The 21257-nt window shown below is 45.3% G+C and overlaps 1 protein-coding gene across 4 annotated transcripts in view; it reads right to left on the minus strand.

Moving 5' to 3' along the window:
- Positions 1-12275, minus strand: part of GNB4 (G protein subunit beta 4) — a 30927-nt gene extending 18652 nt beyond the window's left edge. For all 4 annotated transcript variants that reach the window (XR_010744355.1, XR_010744354.1, XM_066325767.1 and 1 more), the window contains exon 1: positions 12156-12275. The gene's annotated coding sequence lies outside the window, so the exon portion shown is untranslated. The remainder of the gene's footprint in view (positions 1-12155) is intronic.
- Between the last annotated feature and the right edge of the window lie 8982 nt (positions 12276-21257).

Consider the following 21257-nt stretch of genomic DNA (forward strand, 5'->3'; position numbering starts at 1 on the left):
TACAAATTACTGAAAACCTCAGTGGATTCATCACCAGCCCGTACCAGGTTACAAAGGACACGATGTCTGCTCACCCTCCCCTCCAAGATCAAAATAGTACAGAGCCTGGAAGGAGCACAGCTTCACAGCCTGGAAAAATCTTTATTCCAGATATGAATTTCCCCAGGAGCCCAGCTGTAACCATGCTCAGCGATAGACAGAGCCACCAGCTCTTGCACCTGGATGGGCAGAAAGTGTGAGTGAGGATTCCTCCTGCCACCTCAGGAGACTGAGGGAAATGTAATGTCTACTTCCCTGACTTATACATAGTTTTAATAAATGTTGAATCAGAGAAGAAATATTCTGAGTTTGCTCAGATGCAGAATACTCATGGTGTCTGCTTTTCAGCATTCAGGGGTAGCGCCTCTGATGAAAGAGGTCAGAGGCTTCTCTTCAAATAGAACTCACGATGTGGATGATGTACTATGACCAATTCCACCTGCTGAGGCCTTGAGGGGAAGAGCAACAGCACAGGGAAGAACCTTTTAGTACCTTTGGTAGCCACTGCAGGACACCCAAAGCAGCAGGAAATGGAGTCAAGGACACAAGATGCTTCCATCAGAAACAACAGCCCAGGGAGCTGGTTGTGAGGGTTGATTTTGAGTAGCCAGGGAGGCACATTCTCGTCCTCAGCCATTTGTAGGCTGAACTGCACCACAGTGCAATTTCTCCCCAGTGGACTTGCACAAGTGAATTTACTGATACCAAAGGAAAGTGCCTCCCAAGGCAAAATAATTAAGTAAGCCAGATTCCACGGCATATCTAGTGCCAAGAAAGCCACTGCCAGGCTTGAGTGCTCTGCAGATAAATTACTCCTTACACTACTCCTGATTCAGTAGCAGCATCATTTGCTAAGAGCTTAATTCTTCATTATACAGGCAGGCAGTGACAAATTACCCCAGGGTCTTGTCTCCAAAGTACTCTCTCTGCAAACTGTGGACTCAAAACTTTGTGGCTGGAAAAACACGATTTTCTCTGCAAGAGTTACTACAGAAGTGCAAAGATGCCCCTCCCCACAACAAAGGTTTCCTATTTTTGTGCCGAATATATAGAGATTAAAGGGGCTGCACAAAGAACAGTCTGTTTGCCTGCATTCTTAAGAGCCATCAGAAAGTCATTTAAGTAAGAATTTTATTTTTTATCAAAAAAATCAGTCCTTCAGAACTGCAATAAGTGCTTACCTACACCTACCAACCTCAGGTTTTCAACTCCTATGCAGCAAGATCTCAAAGTGATCAGACAGGAGGAGAAAGGAGGTTCTATTTGGCTTTCATGTGCACACCCCTACTTGTGATCACACAGGTGGCTAAACATAAGGAATGTTAACTATAGCACTTTACTAAATAGAGGGGAAAGGGTAGAAATTTCTTCTACTGAGAAATACTCCAGCTCTCTCAAGGGAGATACACTGGTAACCCACAGACACTCAGACTGTGGACAATGGGTTCTGGCTCTGAAGCTGAGCCCTGGCAGCACACACAGACCAATACTTTATATACCCAGGATATGCCAGAGAAGATTTTGATAAAACATTTCTACATTTAGTGACACTAAACAAGACTTTGGCAGCTCTGCCCAGTCATTATGCCCCAAAGCCATGAATAGAGAAGAACAGAAAGAGGTTTTATCTCTTACAGCCAAAAGAGAATGAATTTGAGCTATTCAAAATCTACAAACTTGGACACAGTGGACAAAGCCTTACATCAAGTGAAATCTCTGCCTGAACAACAGTCATTTAAAGTAAATGCATTAATGCTGTGCTGCAGTTACATACCTTCATATACAGCAACTATTTCAGGTGGAATTTTACATAATGCATTTTCTATGGCAGAGCTGTTTGAGAACCACACATACATTCAGCTCTCCACTGAGGAAAACAAAATATTTAATGGCTTTTTTTTTACTATACCCTGGCCCTATGCTGCCTTTCCTTTGTTTCTCAGAAACCTTTCCAGCTATCCATGCTCCCAAGCCTTCATTGTTCTGACTTGCAGCAATACTGCATCAATACACAAAGACAACAAAGCAAGGAGCTTGTATACTGGTCAACTTGAATCCCAGGAGAATAAAGCTGGGATAAGTTGAAATAACAGTATATAAGGGCTGTAATTGCCCCATTGTGTACCTTGGTCTTTATCTCTCCTCTCAAACCTCTTAAGTGCATCTCCCTCCTTTCTTTATCTTTAATGTATGTTTCGAGGAATGCACTAATAGCAGAATATCTTAAACACATCAGTTAAGTAAGAAAGTAATGATCATTCCCTTAAAAAATGGTTGCAAGTTAGAAAATAAGCCTGGAAATCCAAACTGAATCTTTTCCTTAAGATTTTTAAATGTTCATTTTGTCATAAGGAATTAATTGCCACTCTGATTTCCGATCCCCAGGCAGATGCAAAGGAGTTCTCCCATGCTCAGGGCCTCTGGTCTCCCCAAGAAGAAAACAGGAAGCAGCCTGGGTGTGACCCCCCTCGCTGAGGTCAGTGCTATTGTTGCACTTCTGCACATTTTGGAAGTGTTTTAAAGTGATATGTCTCCATTATAGCTTTGGTACGAAAACAGGAAATAATCAACCAACGCCTCTCGAGAGGAAGGGTATGAGCAGAACTCACTTAAACACCCATTCCTCTAAGAGATACCATCCCCAATTTTAAGGGACCAATGAATGTGTGTGTGTGTGTGTGTGTGTGTGTGTGCTCAATATTGCCTGAACAGCTGGAATGGAGAGGTGACAAGAGACTCAAGCAAACTGCAGATGAGTGGGATCCAAGTCTGGGTCTTGGTGTGCCCGCATGCCCCGAGCAGTCACAGCAGGAACACAACCCCACCCACCAACAGCGTGCCACAAGCAGCTCCAGAGCAACAACACTGCTCCTTCCTTCACCAGAACAGCTCAGACCTACTCATCATCAAGAGCAGAAACGTGCACCATTTTATACACACGTACACACTCAGCCGGGGGTTTTAACAGGACTTTGAAATAAAGCCTGCCACATCAAAACACTTCTATTCACCACAAGGACTACTTGTTATGGAGTTGTGAACAGAACATAAACCTCTGCATCCATCTTCAGACCTGAGCAGTGTAAACATCATCCTGGAGTGTTTTTCAGCACAGAGGGGAGCAGAGGAAGCAGCAGCTCCAGCACATCCTGTGGTGCTGCTGTGTCTGGGAGCCTCACTTGGCTCACCGAGAACAAACGCAGAGGGGTTGGGATGGAATTGGGTCATCTTCAAGGTCCCCTTCAACCCAAACCACGCTGTGGTTCCAGAGGGAGCAGCCCCAGCACACCAGGGCACAGCCCACACTGGGTTTGGTGACCGCTCTGATTATGGTTTCCATGGAGGACAAACACACCCACAAACACCGACCTTGTTGACAGCAGTCACATAACAGACAAAGGAAATCAGTTCAGAAATTAAAGTGAAGTGATTCTTAAGTTTACTAGTAAAAAAACATTGCTGACTTGAGACTGTTCCCCTTAATTTGGCTGACAGCTCATGAGACTGGTGTCTTAAACTCAGAGGTAAGAGTTTATTTCTAAGACCTGGCTAAAGTCTAAGCCAAGTACATTCATAAAACACATCCAGAAAGGCCTTACTCTTCTTAACCCACACACACTAGATTCTAGAAAAAAAGCTTTAAGAAATCCAGTGTTAAGCATAAGGCTGAGAAAAGCACAGGAAGGAAGGAATTTTTTAGTCATGAATATTTCACAGTCCAACAGTGATTTTTCCAAATTTAACATTCTTGCATCTTATATTCATTATGTTCATTTCCAGGTCAAAATGTTTTGGTGTATATAAGCACAGATTTATTTTTATCACACTCCCTGCAAACAGAACTTCATGTGAAATTCAAATAATCTTTTCTTTACTGACTATAATAATAATTCCCCACTAAAAACTTGGTTCACTGACCTCAGGATACTCCATCACTGAACGAATTATTATTGGTTTTGCAATTCAAATCATGTAAGAAGTGGCAAGAAAGATCTTAATGAAGCAGAAAGATATAACCCTAAGAAAGAAGACAGAGATGGTTCCAGTCCAATTTCTTCCTTGGGGACAGACAGGTGAGCACACATATGGAGTGAGCTGAAGGCTTTTGTCTCTGCAAATACCCAGCCGTACCCAGAAGCTATTTTAACATTTTAGTAGGAAAAGTGTACTGCAGAGTGACAATTCAAAGTCATTTTGAAAGACCCTCATTTACATTTAAATCCATCTCTAAGCAAGTTTGACTTTGGATTTTTTTTAAGGGGCTAATGCATTGGTATTTACTGAAGTGGCATCATGTAGGGCCAAGCAGTGCTATGCATATAAAATCTGGTCTGGCACCTACAGGCACAAAAGATTACTGAAGCAGCCTCCTGTTATCTGAGAGTGAGCAGACTGCACAGCGTGCATAAAAAGCACCGAGTGCACAGAAAATTTTAGGTTTAAAGTCAGCAGAGAAGATACACATTGAGAGAAGCTACAGTGTCTACAGGAAAAGTGCCTCCATTGAGCTCGGGTGACTGTTCACTGCCTGCAGTAATTTCTGGCCGACAGTTTTTGAAAGTGGAGCATTCTCACTGTCTTGAGGAGCAGAAAGCCCAGCAGTACCAGTTACATACACACACACACTGCATCCTTTCAAACGTACCATCAGCTCGGGAGAAGTCATGCACTGGATGGACACAGTCCCCAGCCCCACTCCCCTGGTACCGCAGTCACAGGCAGGCATTATGTGCTGCACATCCCCACGGCTGCACCCTTTCACACCAAAACAAGGCAACATCAACATACGGGCTTTTTTTAATACCAGTTATCCCAAGGTCAGATAAAACTGCTGCCCTCAGGTCTGATTTTAATTTCGCTTTTGGTTCACAATACATTTCACAATACACAAATCACAATTGCTTGTGATTTGAAGCCATGAAAGCTAAGTTCTCTTCCAGACTAGACCTCAGGTTGCCTTAGTAGGCTTTTCTATAAAAAAATGGGGTTTTTTTGAGATTCACTTTCATATAAGATGCATATACTTTTTAAAAAATCTACCAAAACCCTCACACTACACAATGATCAGAAATCCAATGCTAGAAAGTAAAAACCCTATGTACTGTTTTATCAACCCTATTACTGCAAATATGGGATTAAGAGCACATGGGCTGTGCAGCTACTTCTGGTACCACTTGTGATGAGACTGATCCACCTAATCTGTACTCCTGGGAATTGCTTTTGATGCTTCTCAAGCAATGTCTGTTTTCAAACAATCGCTTACTAAAGAAGATACAACATCAAATATTGAAGAAAAAAGTTATATTAAGGAAATCAGTAGCACTGTGGTTTTAACTATATCCACACCTGCAGGGTTCTCAAAACAAAGGCTGTCTTAGTAGCAGTAATTTTTAACTGGTCCAAAGTCAGAAATTATCTATCTGCCTGGAAAGAAAATGGCCCTAAATGAAATTTCCAACAGAAGAGGATAAAAAAGAAACAAACTGCTGCTGCAAAGAAGTACAATATTGATTCCCACCTGTAGTAATCTTCCACAAAATATAACTTTTATTTTTTATATGAAAACTTTTTTATGAACACATGATGCTCACTAGGTTATAAAAAGAGACAAAGCCCAAGGTTATAGACAGGAATAATCAGTCAGGCACCATGGCCAGGAGAGAGCCCATGGCTCCACAACCTGCTTTGCTCAAGGGTCTTCCCAATGCACTAACTTCTGTGGCTACATGTGACAGCCATGGTGAGCCAGGACAGCAACTCACTAAATAATCCCTGTCTGCTCCAGCCCTCACCACAGAGAGAAACTGCTCTTGGAAGTCTTGTGGGTTTAATGTTAGAGACATTGCATTCCCCCACCTGAGTTTTTCTCAGCAACGGTGACTGACAGATGGGTAAAAATGGCTGAAGACTCTTCAGCTCCTGCTTCCAGAAGCTACACCCCAAGCACGGAGATGCCTGACTCAATGAAAAGGCAAACAGAGCCACAGCTCTGAAACTCTGCAGCAATTCAACTGTTTGCTGAGGTTGTTGGCCTTTCAGCTCTAATCCTGTCACAGTTACCAAAGCTCTTCAATTCAGGGCCACGAGGTTTCTGTAGAGATTGAGAACAGAGAATTCCTTGAGCTTCTGAAGCAGCACTACCAGAAGAAGTCAACTTTCTTCACTCCATCCCTTCCCAAAGTGCATGTTTGGCTTTTGATGCCCATCTACCTGCATTTGTAAGAACGTCTAAGAGATGAGCAGGAAAAAGAACGCCTTAATGACTTCCCATTTCCAGCTACCTGACCTTCCAAATGAGCTGCTTTATCCTAAACTGGGCAACTGAAGCAAAGTGCTCACATCATCGAATACTCATTTACAGGACATTTACTCTGGACTAGGGGTTTTTTGGTTGGGCTTTTTTTGACGGGGGAGAGTTTGTGGGGGTTTTTGGGGGGCTTTTTTCCTGTACTAATATAAATAAATAACCCAGCTCCCTCTTTTGGGACACCTCCAAGACAAAAGAGGAGTTTCACCTTTCTTGGTGCATATCTTAGAAATTAATTGTTGTGTTTGTAGCACTGAAGCCACAGTTTTACTTCTGGGCCATCTCATGCTCCATATTTTCAATTAATTTTATATTTAGACACCTTGTATTAAAACTACTTGAAAAAGCAATTAAGAAATTTCTTGTCCAACAAGTGTCAATCAGGGAGATTGAAAACAGGCATTCACTGTCCTATAAAAAACTGTCACACTTCCCTGTGGACCACTTCTCCTCTCCCCTGAGATTGTCAGGAGCACCCAACCCCCCTGTGATGTCCTTCCTACCACCGAATGGAAGGAAAATGGAACTAACGTCATGATTAATTTCTTGAAATTCTAGGGCATCTGGTCTTAATGCTGTCATGGAAACTTTGCTGTCCTGGTTTTTTTTGGTTTTTTTTAACTCTGTTTTATCATGCTTAATGCTGAGATGACAACAAAACTTGACCTTCCCATCAGCACGATGCAGAAGCAAAGAGAAGGGCTCCAGTCTGCCTCCTCAACAGCAACACAAGATAAATAAATACATGGTCCTAAACCTAATTCATATTTTTTGGAGGGAGAGAAAGCTTTTATAGAATTTAACTACCTAAAACCTAGTGTACTCCAATTTACTAATTTTTAGTACTGTGACATTACACTGCACTGTCAAAATCTTTTAGTCAAATCATTGACACTGATGAAAATCACTAGGTACACACTAAATTTTGTGTGTGAAATCAGATTTTGACAAGCATAATATCTATACCTGGAATCTAAATACTTTTTTCAGCTCAGTAACAACTAAGCTCAACTTAAGTTAAGAACTGAAAGAAGAAAAATCTCTTCCTTTTCCAAGCTAGGAATTAGACTGTTATAAAAGAACAATCACATAAAGCAACCAATTATGAAACAAAGGGTCACCAGAAAAATACTCAGATCAAATATTTCTTTTAAACAGACCAATTTTAAATATCATGTTTCAACAACAGATCATAAAAGAGCGTCTTTAATTTTAATGCAAGATTTCAAATGCATACAAATACCACAGGAACTGCATTTCAATTTATAAACATAAAATTACACAAGTGCAATTTATATTAGAAATAAATACTGCAAATATATATATATGTATATGTATCTCAGGAAAAACATATACCAAAAAAACCCAACAAAATTAAATCATCAGGTTATCCTGAAACTGCTTGGATGCTCTGTGCTAGACTAGATGCTGACCACCTGAATTAATACCTGCATGATGAAAACAAACCCAGCAAGTCCAAGAGTTCCCACTGCTGATTGCAATGAGGTGATTTGTTCTTGTAAAGCTGCCAAGACAGCCACTGAAAGCAGCTCCAAAACCAATCTCATTTAAGAAGCACATTCAATCCTGGGATTGATTTTATGATTTCATTTTGTTCTCCTCCCCACCCCATTTGAAAATTAAAACCTTATAAAATAATTTCAGTTTTAACATTACTCAGCTCTTTTCATGTTTCAAAACACTGGGATTCACAATGACTCAAACATTTGGCTTACACTGAAAATCCATATGATTAATATTTGTCTGAGACCTAACGTAAGGAGGGGGAAAATAGTTCCTGCAAACTGTCAAACCTGTTTTGCCCCAAAGAACTAATTTCATGTAATAGGTGGCACCTGAGAGTGCCTTTTGCTCTACAATACAATCAGGCACGTCCATCTTTCCTCTTCTTTCCAGTTTACACCCTTTCAGAAGGCAAGAGATTGCAAGTGTTACAGTTACTGAATCAAAATTCGGCTTAGTGCGTGTCAGCATTTCACAAACTTTCAAACTTCCATTTCACAAAGCTGAGACATCTTAAAGGAAATGAAAGCGTCTTCAATGAACTGCAGAAGTATTTGCCAGCCAACATCTATCTGCAGTTGTGTTAATTCTGGCCTTCACAAACCCTCAGCCCAGCTCTCTCTGCAGCATTGCCCCGCAGTAACTCCAGTGACCCAAAATGATCTGCACATCCAGTGTCACTGGTGGTGTCCAAGCTGACATTCACTCAAACCATTCAGAAGCTCCCCTCTTGCTCTTCTGTTTCAGGCTCTCTGCAAAGACAGTCCTGCTGTTCAAACACTGCTGAAGATGTGACCCCGAGCCTCGACAGTGTCATCCTTTTAATTAAAAAGCTGCAGCTGAGTGCAGCCCTGCCTCCTGTAACCCAGAAAGCTCCTCGAGGCCCTCTGCACTAACATCAGGTACCAAAGCACAGCCTCAGAGGACAGCACAACGCATTCTGTGGTTTTCAGGAGCATCTGCTTTAGCTCTCCTTCGGATTTTTCACGTAAATTCTATTACAAAACTCTGGGTTGCAAAACACAGAAGTTTCATACAAGAATGAAACAATAACAACTACATTTAATTACACACTTCAGAAGATGAAGTAAGTGACAGGTCTGCATCCAATTAGAAAAATTTTGGTGGAACTTAAAAAATGTTTTCTTGATTAGCAATACTATGCATACTTTCTAAACAGCCAGTTCCAGGCACTTGGGAGCTGCATTAATCTGAGCATTGATATTTCCAGACAGTGTTAAGTACAAAACACAATCACTGCATTATCACTGTCCCCAAGTATTTACATTCTAGGAGCATGCACTGCACGTCAAGCTCGGAGATTCTGAATTTCTTACTAGCTCGATAAGACATTTCAAAGTGACTTCTGAGATTAAAAAAAAAAAAAAAAAAAAAAAGACTGCCTTCAGTAACACAACAGTCATAAATTAAAGACTGGCAGAAAAGAGATTAACTGAAGAAGATCATGTTTCTACATACCATGGGGATTTTTTTATTTGTATCCCTTATTCACCTTCAAAATTTTTTCTTTATAAACTTTGTGTCATTTTTTATAGTTCCATAGTGGTCCAGGAGAGAACTACACAGTTCTGTATTCAAAAAAAATTAGCAAGGTTTTCTAGTGAAGTTTTTGAGTGTTACATTTTTCTTTAGAAACTTGAAATGGACGAATTAATCAAGAGATGCATTAGTCCTCAACTAAGCAACATGAAAATACAGTTGAAATTTTCACTATCCAACATAAATATAACACATGACAATTCTAGCCAACAGTTTTTTTTACTTAAGATTTAAATGACCTGAGCAGTTAATCAAGACCAACTTTCTAAGCACTAAGAAGGGCTGAAGTAGAGATAGAGCAGCAATTTGCTGTAGCATTTTAACAACATAGAAGAGAGAAAAAGACCCATCTGCAACCTGAAACCCAATTTTTTTCCCACAATTAAGGTGAAAGGTATATACTAGATATTATAGCAGCCTTAGTTCTCAGCCTGTTAAATCTGTGCAACTCATCTACATTATCCACTGTGAAAACTTCTCATTTTAGAGACGTACTAATTCAAAATATAGCTTGCTAGAGCAGAAACACAGCGAGACACATCCATGTACTTACCATCTCCCTCATTTCCCTAGCCCCCTTCTTCCAAGATAACATCAGTCTGTTCTTTGGAAGCACAAATTAACTTCACCACAGCTATCCTGCTTAAAAATCACAAACAAACACTGCAAAAACCCACTGAAGATTCCCATCCCATTAAGAGACTTTCAAGACTGTGTGCGCTTGTCATGTGGTTTGTTTCATCTTAATTTGTTGATATAGTTGTTACTCCTGTTAGCACAGCTTCAGACTTCCCCCGGCTCTAACCAGTAATTGCATCTCCTGTAGCTGACACTTCATTGTCAGGTTACTGACCATCTTTTACATCACTTCCCATATTTCTAACAGAAGTCAGGAAGCAGCTTCAGGTTTTCCTCTGAACACTCCCATGACTTTGCAGACTCGTGTCCCTGCCATTCCTACAGGAACAGTTTTCATTTCTCCCTGTGCTTTCACAGCAGGTTTTAGAGGGTGGTACCTGGCTCCTCTCTCTGCACCATTTTGCCATTCTTTCCCCTTTCTTCCCCACCCAGCAAAGGAGCATCTACTCCTCTGCCGCTTCAGAAACTGATTATACCTAATTAAATTAAGCACTTTTTCCCTCAGCTTATACTTAGATTTGGGACTTACCCTGCTGCTATTTCAGAACTGAAAACCATCCTGGAAAATCATGTACTTTCCAAGCTACAATAACCAGTCTAATAAAAGACAACATTCTCAACTGGATAATTAACAGGAGGGAACGGATCAGAGGCTTATTTTGCATTAGTTCAGATAGTATTACAGCATAAACTAGTCTACCACACCTATAACCGGTAGGAGCTTGGATGCTTTTCACAATTTCCAACAGAACGCAAACTAAAAATCAAGGAAGATTATAATCTCAGCAACAAGTGAAAAAACAAAAAAAACAGGTTTTTTTAAAAAAGTAAAATAAATCTGTATGGGAAAACAAGCAATACCTATGAAGTATGACACGAAAAGCCCCTAATGACTTTGCACTTTTCCTAAAGACGGGGAGCACCTTCCAAATCACCTTTGCCACAGCAGTCACGCAAGTCATGCAAGTCACAGCCCCTCGCCACAAATCCCATTTATGGGCTGCTGAAACCCAAACGAGGGCTGGTTGGGTTGCTCCAGTCAGGTACAGACCCGACAGCGGAGCCTCCCCAGCTGTTCCCCAAGGCGGGGAGCCGCCTGTTGCTGCCCGCAGTATATTCCGGACCCCAAGCGCCGACCCAGCCCACGCAGCCGGGGTGGCCGGAGCGCTGCCCGCCCCGAGCCCGGCCGGCACTGCCCAGCCCGGGCTGTCCCCGACCGCAGCAGCTCCTCCGGGCCGAGGGACCCCGCGGCTGTGGCCCCGGGGGTCGCTGCCCCCGCCCCGCCCGCTCCTCACCTCCCAGCCCGGGGGACCGAGCCTCTCCCTCCCTTCCGCAGCCCCCGTCTCCGGCACCCCCCCGGGGACCCTCCGCGGCCCCGCCCGGCCCTGCCCTTCCCCGCGGGGCCCGGGCGCCGAGCCCGCGCTCCGGGGCGGGCGGGACGGCACCGGCTGATGCCGCCCGCCCATCCCGCGGCTGCCCGCGGACCCCGGCACCGCGCCCTTGCCCCGCGGCCGCCCCGGCCCCTCTCCCGCGGGGCGTTCCCTGCCGGCGGCTTCACCTGCCGGCGGCTTCACCTGCCGGGGGCTTCACCTGCCGGGCTCTCACGCCGCTGGGGCCGCTGCCGGCGGCGCCGCCCGAGCACTGCCCCCACCGGCGCTGCGGTGGTGCCGCCCATACCCCCCCCAGCGCCGCGGATGGAGCCGCCCAAGGGGCGGGGCGGGCGAGGCGCTCCCGGGCGGCCCCGCGGGGGCAGCGCCGGACGCGGCACCGGGACCTCCCCGGGACCCTCCCCGGGACCGGCAAGCCCGAGCCCAGCCCCGGGCTCCGCGGCCCGGGCGGGAAGCGCAATGCAGCCTCCCGCTCGCCCGCGGTCCCGCGGGAGCGGCCGGCGCTGCCGCCGCGCCGGGAAGCGCGGCCCGCGGCCCCACGCGGCCCCGCCCGGCCGAGGCTCTCCGGTCCCGGCGCGGCCAGCGGAGCCGCGGGAGGACCGGGCACCGTCCTGAGGCGGCCGCGCGGAGCCGCGGGAGACGGGCAGAGCCGGCCGCGGGCAGAGCCCGGCCGCGGGGACATCCCCGGGCGGAGGTACCTGCGGTGTCCGGGCGGCCGCGGAGCGCGGTGTCACCGAGCCGCCGCCATGGCGCTGCTGGGGCGGGAGCGGCTCCGCCCCGCCCGCATGGACCGGACAACGTGACGGGCCGTTGCCATGGCAGCGCTGCGTGACGTCAGAGCGCGCACAGCGCCACGCCCCCTGCGGGCGGCGCTTCTGTCACCCCGCGTGTGACAACCCGGAGAGAGACGGGACCCGGGGCGGGGGACACGGGGACACTGTGAGGGACAACCTGAGAGACGGGACCCGGGGCGGGGGACACGGGGACACTGTGGGGGACAACCTGAGAGACGGGACCCGGGGCGGGGGACACGGGGACACTGTGGGGGACAACCTGAGAGACGGGAATAGGAATGCCGGGGAATGGGGGCTCTGTGGGTGACAACCCTGAGTGGTGGTGGGACCCCAGGCATGGGGACCGAAAGGATGAGGTCACTAGGGAATGGAGAGCTGATGTGGGGACCCAGAGATTTCACCTGAGGGTTGGACGCCTGGAAATGGGGACTTGGGGGTGGGGACACTGGGGGACATCAGGGACATGGAGATGGTGGTCCAGGGAGCAAGAGAGACGTGTGGAGAGCAAAGGCGGGAGTGGGGATGGGGATGTGGGGACCCCGTGGAGCCAAGGGGAGCACTGCCTTCCATGAAGCCTGCAGTGTCCTGAGTACCCACAGGCAGGCAGCCTCTCTGCTGGCCCCAGTATTCCGTGGCTGGTGCTCCACTGGAGTGGCCTGGGAAGGGACCTGGAGGGGCTCAGCCTGGAGAAAAGGAGGCTCAGGGGAGATCTTATTGCTCTCCACAACTCCCTGACAGGAGAGTGCAGCAGGGTCAGGTCAGGCTCTGCTCCCAGGGAACAAGTGACAAGACGAGGGGACACAGTCGCAAGCCACGGGATGTTTATGTTTGACATTCCTTCCATTAGAAGGAATTTCTTCAAAGAAAGAGATTGAAGGTGATGGGGGGTCACCGTCACTGGAGGTGTTTATGGAAAGACTGGTCATGGCACACAATGCCATGGTCTGGTTGACACGGTGGTGGTTCAGTCATAGGCTGAACTTGATCATCTCAGAGGTCTTTTCCAACCCAATTGATTCTGTGATCAATTAAAGTCCTATCTCCCCCTCAGCACGCAGCAGGGTGTGGTGCTTCTCTTTGGTTGGTAGCAAGGACTGACTCCACTGAAGCTCGCAGATGATTAATGTGGGGAGGAAAACAATGAAGTGTTGAATGGGTACTCAAGTCCTGTGTATTCCTCACAAAGCTGCGATCTCACATCTCGCAGTGGTGCAGCCCCCTTCACACCAGCGTGTGGGAGACAGACAGACCATCAGGGGTTTGTCAGTCGTGTTGTCCATCTGTCCGACCATTCCACGTCTGGTGCTCCTATTGCAATCAAATTGCCAAACTACAACCACAGCCAGCCAGAGACCTGGGAAGATGTGGGACAGCTGATTTGTGGGATGCTCCGGCCACACCCCTGAGTCTCGTGTGTCACTGACCCTGATGCCGCAGGGACACCAGTGCAGAGGTCAGAGCCCCAGCACAGCCAGGGTAAGGCAGCCCTGCTCAGCCCTCCAGCACCAGCCATGGCACACCTGCACCATCCATCTTCTCAGCACGGGTCTGCCACACCCTCAGCAACACAAACTGTCAAATTCTTGCAAAATATTTTACATGAGTACCAAAACTTCTGTGAGTAAAGCAATCTTGGAGCTATTAGAGTGTTACTGATATAGCTCAGCATTAATGACAGCACGTGCTGGAACATACAGTACATACTGTAATGAAACAGCTCATTGCTTACCCTAAATCAGTCTTAAAAAACAGGCACGTTCCCTAACTGACTCAAGCCTATGATTTTAATAGCTCTGTCCTGGTTGCAAAGTCTGTGTTGTGCTTTCCTACACTGCAATACATCTGTTTTCTGTTTATCCAAAGGACAGATGCCATTCAGCGATGTGTTTGCTTTGCATTTAATGAGTGATCACACAGCAAAAATCAACAAGGAATGGGTTTTATTTTGTTGGACCATACTTGAGGGAAATACACTTGTCTCAGAGTCACTGTATCACCATACAAGTAACTTAAATTTTTATAAAGGGGAGGAATTGGTGCAAGGAGAGTTTTCCCTTAAAATATGCTTGTTCCCTTACATTCTTCCTAACACAATCTCCAGAACCCTGAGGAATGGATGATACCATCCCAGAATGAGCACATCATTTCTCATCTTCTGTTTTCAAACAACTCTGGAAAATAACAGGCAGCAAGGAAAGCCCTAGAAAAGTTCAGATGGTATTTGAGTAGTTACATATTATTCAATTATCAGGTTTTGTCCTTCCAGTGCTAACTAAAACATTTACAATTACATAATTTATCCTTATGACTCATTTGGGAGACAGGGAAGATTCTTCAGTTGCAGGCAGTGAAAATGAAGCACACAGGACAGGGTTCTCCACAGGGGAGCTCATCCTGCAGGGCTGGCATTGATGTGGCTGTGGTGGTCCGAGGCAAACAGGAAGATCTTGTCTTGGACCAACCAATACTAATAACAGCAACTGCCCCTCCCTATAAAACTCACCCACTGGGTAGTCAGTTCACTCATTTATTAGATGAAGTTACAAATTCCTAATGAAATAGAAATCCCCAGTTCTCCTGGCTGGCACTGTTTTACCACCAGCTTTTATGCAGTTCGGGTTCTGATCACTGGTTTCACATGCCAAACCCCACTCTGCAAAATCAGAGCTACCCCTAATGGAGCCATTCTCATGCCAGTTCTGCAATGTGCTTTGTATTACTTTAGAATTTATATAAGGCAACAATTTGTTCTGCAGTGAAAAAGAAATCTTGGGACACGGTGCCAGGTTAGTTTTTAAAATCAATATCCAGATCAGTTTTTCTAACATGTTCCTTCTGAATTATGAGCTTCTATAGCCAACGCAGCAACTTTGGTTTCTGATAGATTAAATGCTACTGGAGGCCTACGGTGCTTGGATTCCTGCCCGATGAGTCTGAAACACCTCCGAAGGGAAGGCAGAGGAAGGGAACCTGTTTGGAGATGGTGCTGATTCAGCTGTAACTGGAAACCTCAGCCAGGGCAGCTCCAGCAGCAGCCTAAACACCCTCTTGATGGAAATTTGTGAAACAATGTGTTAGATCAGTGAGTGGGTACGAGGAAGCAATGAGACATTTTCTAAAAAACTTCCCAGTCTCGGCAGGGCTGAGGCCAAAAGGCACAAAGATGGACAGGGACATGTACAATCTGAATGACTAAAAATACCACCAGAGTCTCTGCATGTCTTTTCTCGGTTCCAGAGAAATGCAAGGTTCATTGCCAGCCTGGTACTTTGCCTGTACCAGAAAGCCCCCACATTTCATTAGCCCGTTATCTAATTGCTTCCCTAAATACTTCAGGATACACAGGAAGGTGTCATGTTTGCTCAGGAGACAAGTCAAAGGAAAAAAACCCAACCCACAGCTAAGAGACGTAGATCCAGAGGGAATCCCCTGCACTGGTGTGACTGAATCACACAACCTCTTTGACTGAGTCAGGAAAACAAAAGAAAAAATAAATTGCTCATTCAGACTTCAGAATTAATTTACTGAAAGGGCAGTCCACTTCCTTGACACCTCTACAGTGGCAAGGCTGATTTGCTTTCAGGGTAGTTTGTGTCACTGTCCTCCCCGCAGCTGCACTGCTGCCTTTGCTTTATCCTCTTTCTTTGTTAATGTCTGACAGCTCCTCTGCCACTGCAGTCTGCAGCTCTTCAGGTGAGATACGCTAATCTACATCTCTTCTCCCTCACTCTGCATCTTTCTTTCCAGATTTAGGAACTAAAATGGTACTTAACCCCTTAATAAATAAGTAAGCAATCTCACTTCATTTTATTCAAACCTTATGAAGGGCACGAGACTTAAATGTTCACTTAATTTACTGATTTAATTACTCTGTTAAACAGGATTGCACATACTATCTTTATATTCTATACATATGATGGAAAACATATCCTCCTTCAGATATCCTTCCTCAGTTAATTCTAAATATGACAGCAAAGGTTTTCCTGCTTTGCCTTCAATCTCCTGGTTTTACTCTCACAGGAGTCTAACATTCACTCCTTCCTTCCAGACCCCTCTGCTTTCTCAGGGCACAGCTGCAGTGGGACAGATCCTCTTCTCTCCCACTGCTCTTCTGTCACCCCACAGCTGCTGCAGACTGGCCTTTCACAGCACCAGGGAGTGGTGATCTCACTGCACACCAGGTGATGCTCCACATGAAAAGCATCTGAGGTGGAAGTTCAGTTCACATTGTGTCCATGGGTCTCTAGAATTCCCAGAAGGAATTTATAAGGCACCTGCACTGGCTGCTCACCACCAGCTCTGGTCCACGGATCACTGTTTAATGGGGCAGGTGGAGGGGAACGTCCTTGCTGCGTTTTACGAGTGCCCCTGTGCTACCAAGAAACAGGGAACCTCAATTTCTAGGGCTGCCAATACAGCAGGTCCTTTTATATCCTCATGCTAATTTTCTAATATTTAATTAAAATTAAAAACTAAGGAAAAATAGTATAAGCACAAAATAAAATAATGACAGTAGATGTCAGTGTATTTACTTTTTGAGGTCCAGTAAAATTATTTATCAAACTGAACAGCTGGATCATTGTGCAGCTGCAGGTGACTCATCCTTTTAAGAGAACTGAACAATCACTGAACACTATTTAAATAGAAGAAAGGGAAATATATGGATAGATGCTTTACATGCAGCCTACATACAGGCATGGATTAATGGATATATTAGTATTTCTTTCAGATAAAATGATGAAGGATACTCGTGGAACAACTGAAAGCGCTCATTGTAAAAGAATAGTGGCAGAAATGAAAGGGGCTGGAAAAGCCTTTTGATCTGTAGTGCTCCTTTCTAAGATCAGTTTGACACCGGGATCAGCCGTGGGTTTCACGTGCTCGCTGTAATTCGCAGGGTGTTTCACTGGTGTAATTCGCAGGGCGTTTCACTGGTGTAATTTCAGGGTATTTCACCGCTGTCTGAGATGACTGGGGGAGGCAAAGCCATCTCAATCCCGGTGCCTCTGCACGTTCTCTGCAGCCCAGCCCCTGGCAGGGACGGCACGTGAGGGCTGAGAAAACTCCACAGCGTGTTTTAGAAATCCTCCCATTCCTTCTGCACGGGGAGAGGAGTAAGCAAGCAGAGGAAGGGGAATCTTATTTAAAACCCACGCAGAAAAATGTAAGAGTCAGCCTACAAATGCCAGACTCGGGGAAAGAAGCCTGACACCAGCTGTAACTCTGGCAGCACCTTTGCTTGCCCTGGCCAGGGAGAAGGCTCCTTTCTACCATGGGTGTGGGTGTGGAATTGTGAGACACTTCCATAAAGCGCTGTCCGCTCAAATGTCACGATGTTGGCTTTCTGCCCCATTTTCAGCTGCAGAGAACAGTAGATGGGAGGGGCAGAAACAACGAAGATCCCTTTTTAACTCCCAGCCTGAAAAACCTCCCAGTCCTTTTCTGCCAAGTAGGTCTTTTCCCACCTATTCTGAGCACGGCGTTTTCTACATCCTGCTTTGAAAATTACACCCACTTTACCGTATACTAAACCTAACCCTAACCCCACAGAATTTTACAGTGTGTGTGCAGTAGAGAGCAAACAAGGACTAATGTGCTAAACAGAGAACAGAAAATGATCACTTTCTGTGAGTTTTCAGTTACTTCCTCAACAAACGAAGAGTATAATGTACATTAAACTTGTGTGCCAGGTATAAAGTGCAATGAATGAATGGAGACAAAAGAGAAAATGAATAGTCATGAAAGGAGCTTAACAAATAATTCAGTAACTGACATGGGTAGTAAAAGCGGGGAATTACGAAGCAAGGAGTATTAAAGGAGTATTATTTTGTTCAGTCTGTTCAGAAATTGTTTGGCCTTTTCATGGAACAAGACAGGAAGCCAAGTGAATAAGCATGATCAGGTACATTAATTACCTTTAGAAATTCTTACAAATATAAGCCACGTTCTAATCACAACACTAAACTGCTTTTCACATTTTTAGTGAAAGATTCTCGCATTCCACTGCTACCCAATCTTAGGAAACCACAGGTGTCATATTTTGTAGTATGTGGATCCACACAGTGCCACCTACAAACACATTCACAGCCGAAGCCCTGCTGCACATAACCTCAACACTGTCCCCTTGAGCCCTGTTCATGGCAGCTTCCTGCAGGCTGCAGAACACCAAGCTCCCAGGTGCCACACTGGCAAATGCTTCGGTGAAGATCAGTAAAATGAACCAAGAATTTAACTCTCTGAGTTGCAGTTGCATTACAATAAAGTTCACAAATTCACCTTTGGAATCTAAGGTAACCCTTGGGTGCAGTGCAGCAAGAAATGCTCACTGCAGTCAAGGGTTGCATTCAGAATAATTACAGATGTATTTCATCTTCCCCTGGACTTTGAGGCTGAGCTTACACCAAGCTGTCAGCAGTGCTACTCAAGCTTGTAGTTTTGAAGTTTTGTCATTTAACTTACAAAACTTCAGGTACCCGAAGAGTTTTATGGTCATGAATCAGGAAATCTTATACAAAACCTGGATTTCCAGGTCAGCAAGTAGAGAGAGACCATTTTTAGGAAGCTTTTCATGAAGCACAATGCTGCTGCTGGCTCTTTACCTCCATCAGCATCATCAGTGTTGCTCTGACCCCAGCCATTCCTGAGGGAAAAGGGATTCAGCTGGGAATTAATGATACTGGAAATGGCACCGTGGAGGAACAAGGTAGAGGAATGACAGAGTCTCTGGGGTTATCTGCAACACTTTTATAGGGCTGTAAGTAATATAAAGTTATGTAACAACTGTGCCCTTAACAAACCGCTGTGCCCTGCTGGTGAACACTTTATCCAAATTAAACTGGGGACGGAGGGAATAGAGAGAACATTAAAGTTTAAGGAGAGAGCACTTCATATCCTCTGCTGTGCCAGTGCAGATCTGTACTGTAGCTGTGCCTCAGTAGTTACTAGGATTTGCAACTTGCATATCACACCTGTTAAAGAGGCTGAAGAACCCAGAACGTTTGGGATTTTTTGCAGGTTGGAGGTTAAGATGTCTGTGGTGGTTTGGATGTGTGCATCAATGAAGATGACTCAACATTTAGAACTAATTCAGAAAGGAAGAGAACAGAGGTTTACTGAATTTAACTGATAGACATTTTAAGGAGCACATGGAATAAAATACATGGTTTTACGTGTGTTTGCCTTCAGCAAATAGCACTAAGTATTTGCACCGGGTTTTTTTTTGTCAAAGATTTTGAACTGTTCTTCAACTATGAATTTCTTTCTCTGGAAAAGTAAGGCACAGAGGGGTGTAAACAGCTTGCCAAGCAACCAGTGGCAGAGCCAAAATCAGAATTCAGATTGCTTTCCCACCTGTTTCCTTCTACCCTTGCTGCTGAGCAAGTTACTCAACATGTGAGCTTTTCAGATGGAAGAACAAGTGAGCAAAGGAGTGAAATTAAATATAAGCAGAGTGAAAATGACCAGTATGAGAGACTAAACAAGCAAATTGCAAAAAGGAAATAGTAAAAACATTATAAAACAAACGTAGAGATTACAATAAAGAAGTAATTTCCATTTTAACGCATGAGAGCTAATGGCGTGCTAATGATTTCCCTCATATACAGAGGACTTTGGTCCAAAATTCTGAATGAAATCATTCATGCTCTTGTGTGTATTTTTCACCAGAAGATATCCGTGCTCCTAACCCAGGATGCTCCTGATTTCTGTTCCTGCTGCCAGCCTGTTTTCACTGCGTGTCATCGCAGTGCTGGGGAAGGCATCAGCCTGACAGCTCCAAGGCTGGCGTTCTCCCTCGGAGTGCCGGGAAGGATGAGAGGCAGGAGAGAGCTGCTCCCCCCGAGCCTCGGCTCTGCCCTGCCCCGAAACAGCCCTGGCTTGCCAGAGAGTCACTCGGGGACAAGGGCAGTGCTGCCTTTTGTGATGCTCCTTCTGCTGGAACCGGCCCGCGGCACAGCTCACATCATCCATCAGGCTGCGCTGACACGGGAACAGCTCCTGGTCACTCGTGGCCTGGGCTGGGTTGGGCTGGGCAACAGGCCATGGACAAAAAGCCTGTGAGCCGTTCCCAGCTCCTCTGAGCCATTCAAGCCCCGGTAAGGCAGCAAAAGAAGAGGCACTTTTTAAAATGAGCCTTCTCACAAATGACAGGGAAGCAGTCGCCCCCGCACACACCTTATTCACTCACGGCTCTGAACTGGCATTCCTTCAAGAGCTGGGATGGGCCCAGAGCTGCTGATTCAAAGACACTTGGAATAGGAACTCAAGATTGAAAGGTTTTTGTTCCTTCCTGGCTTGTTGCTTCTTCCCTTGGCGTGCTCTGCCTGCCCATGCTGAATGTCAATCAGCAGAGCAGCAGCACCTTTGCAAAGAAGCCCCAAGTGTCTTGGCAAACACATTAACAAGCAAGTGAAAAAACCCCAAGGTCTGCACTACTCCAAAGAAGAGTCTGGAGTAGAGTAGTGGAGCTGCTGGACAGGGACAAAGGGTCAGGAATTGATAAAGCTGTACATTCTTGTTTAAACTACATCTGACACAGAGGTGTCTTTTCCAGAAAAGATTTCTAAACGATCCTCATAGTGCATCCACAGCTGATTCTCAGAGACATTTGCATCAAATATCCCTGGAAAAATTCCCACAAGGAAACTGCCAGAACGAGTTGCTAATTGCACATGCAGAGAATCTTACGTCAAAGTGGCTGAGTTCAACCCAAAGTACTTCTCAAAAAAGGCACTTGCATTTTTATTCAAGTCTCTGCACCTTGTAATTGACAGCTACTTGATGTTCTTGGAATGAGTAACAGCTCAGTTTATTACAAATTTCTTAAATCCTGCAGTTAGGACCAGCCTAAGTGAGCAAACAGAGAAAACTGATTTGAATTAAACAAATTCAAGTCTCCCTCTTTGATGGTCTGATGAAACTGGATCATCTTGATCTTTTGTTACTACTGAATAGCTGGGAATAGATTTCTTTTGCAACCTGTCAGTTTGACAGCTCCATTTAGAACAG

The sequence above is a fragment of the Sylvia atricapilla genome, chromosome 10 (genome assembly GCF_009819655.1).
Source record: "Sylvia atricapilla isolate bSylAtr1 chromosome 10, bSylAtr1.pri, whole genome shotgun sequence".
NCBI classification, from domain to species: domain Eukaryota; kingdom Metazoa; phylum Chordata; class Aves; order Passeriformes; family Sylviidae; genus Sylvia; species Sylvia atricapilla.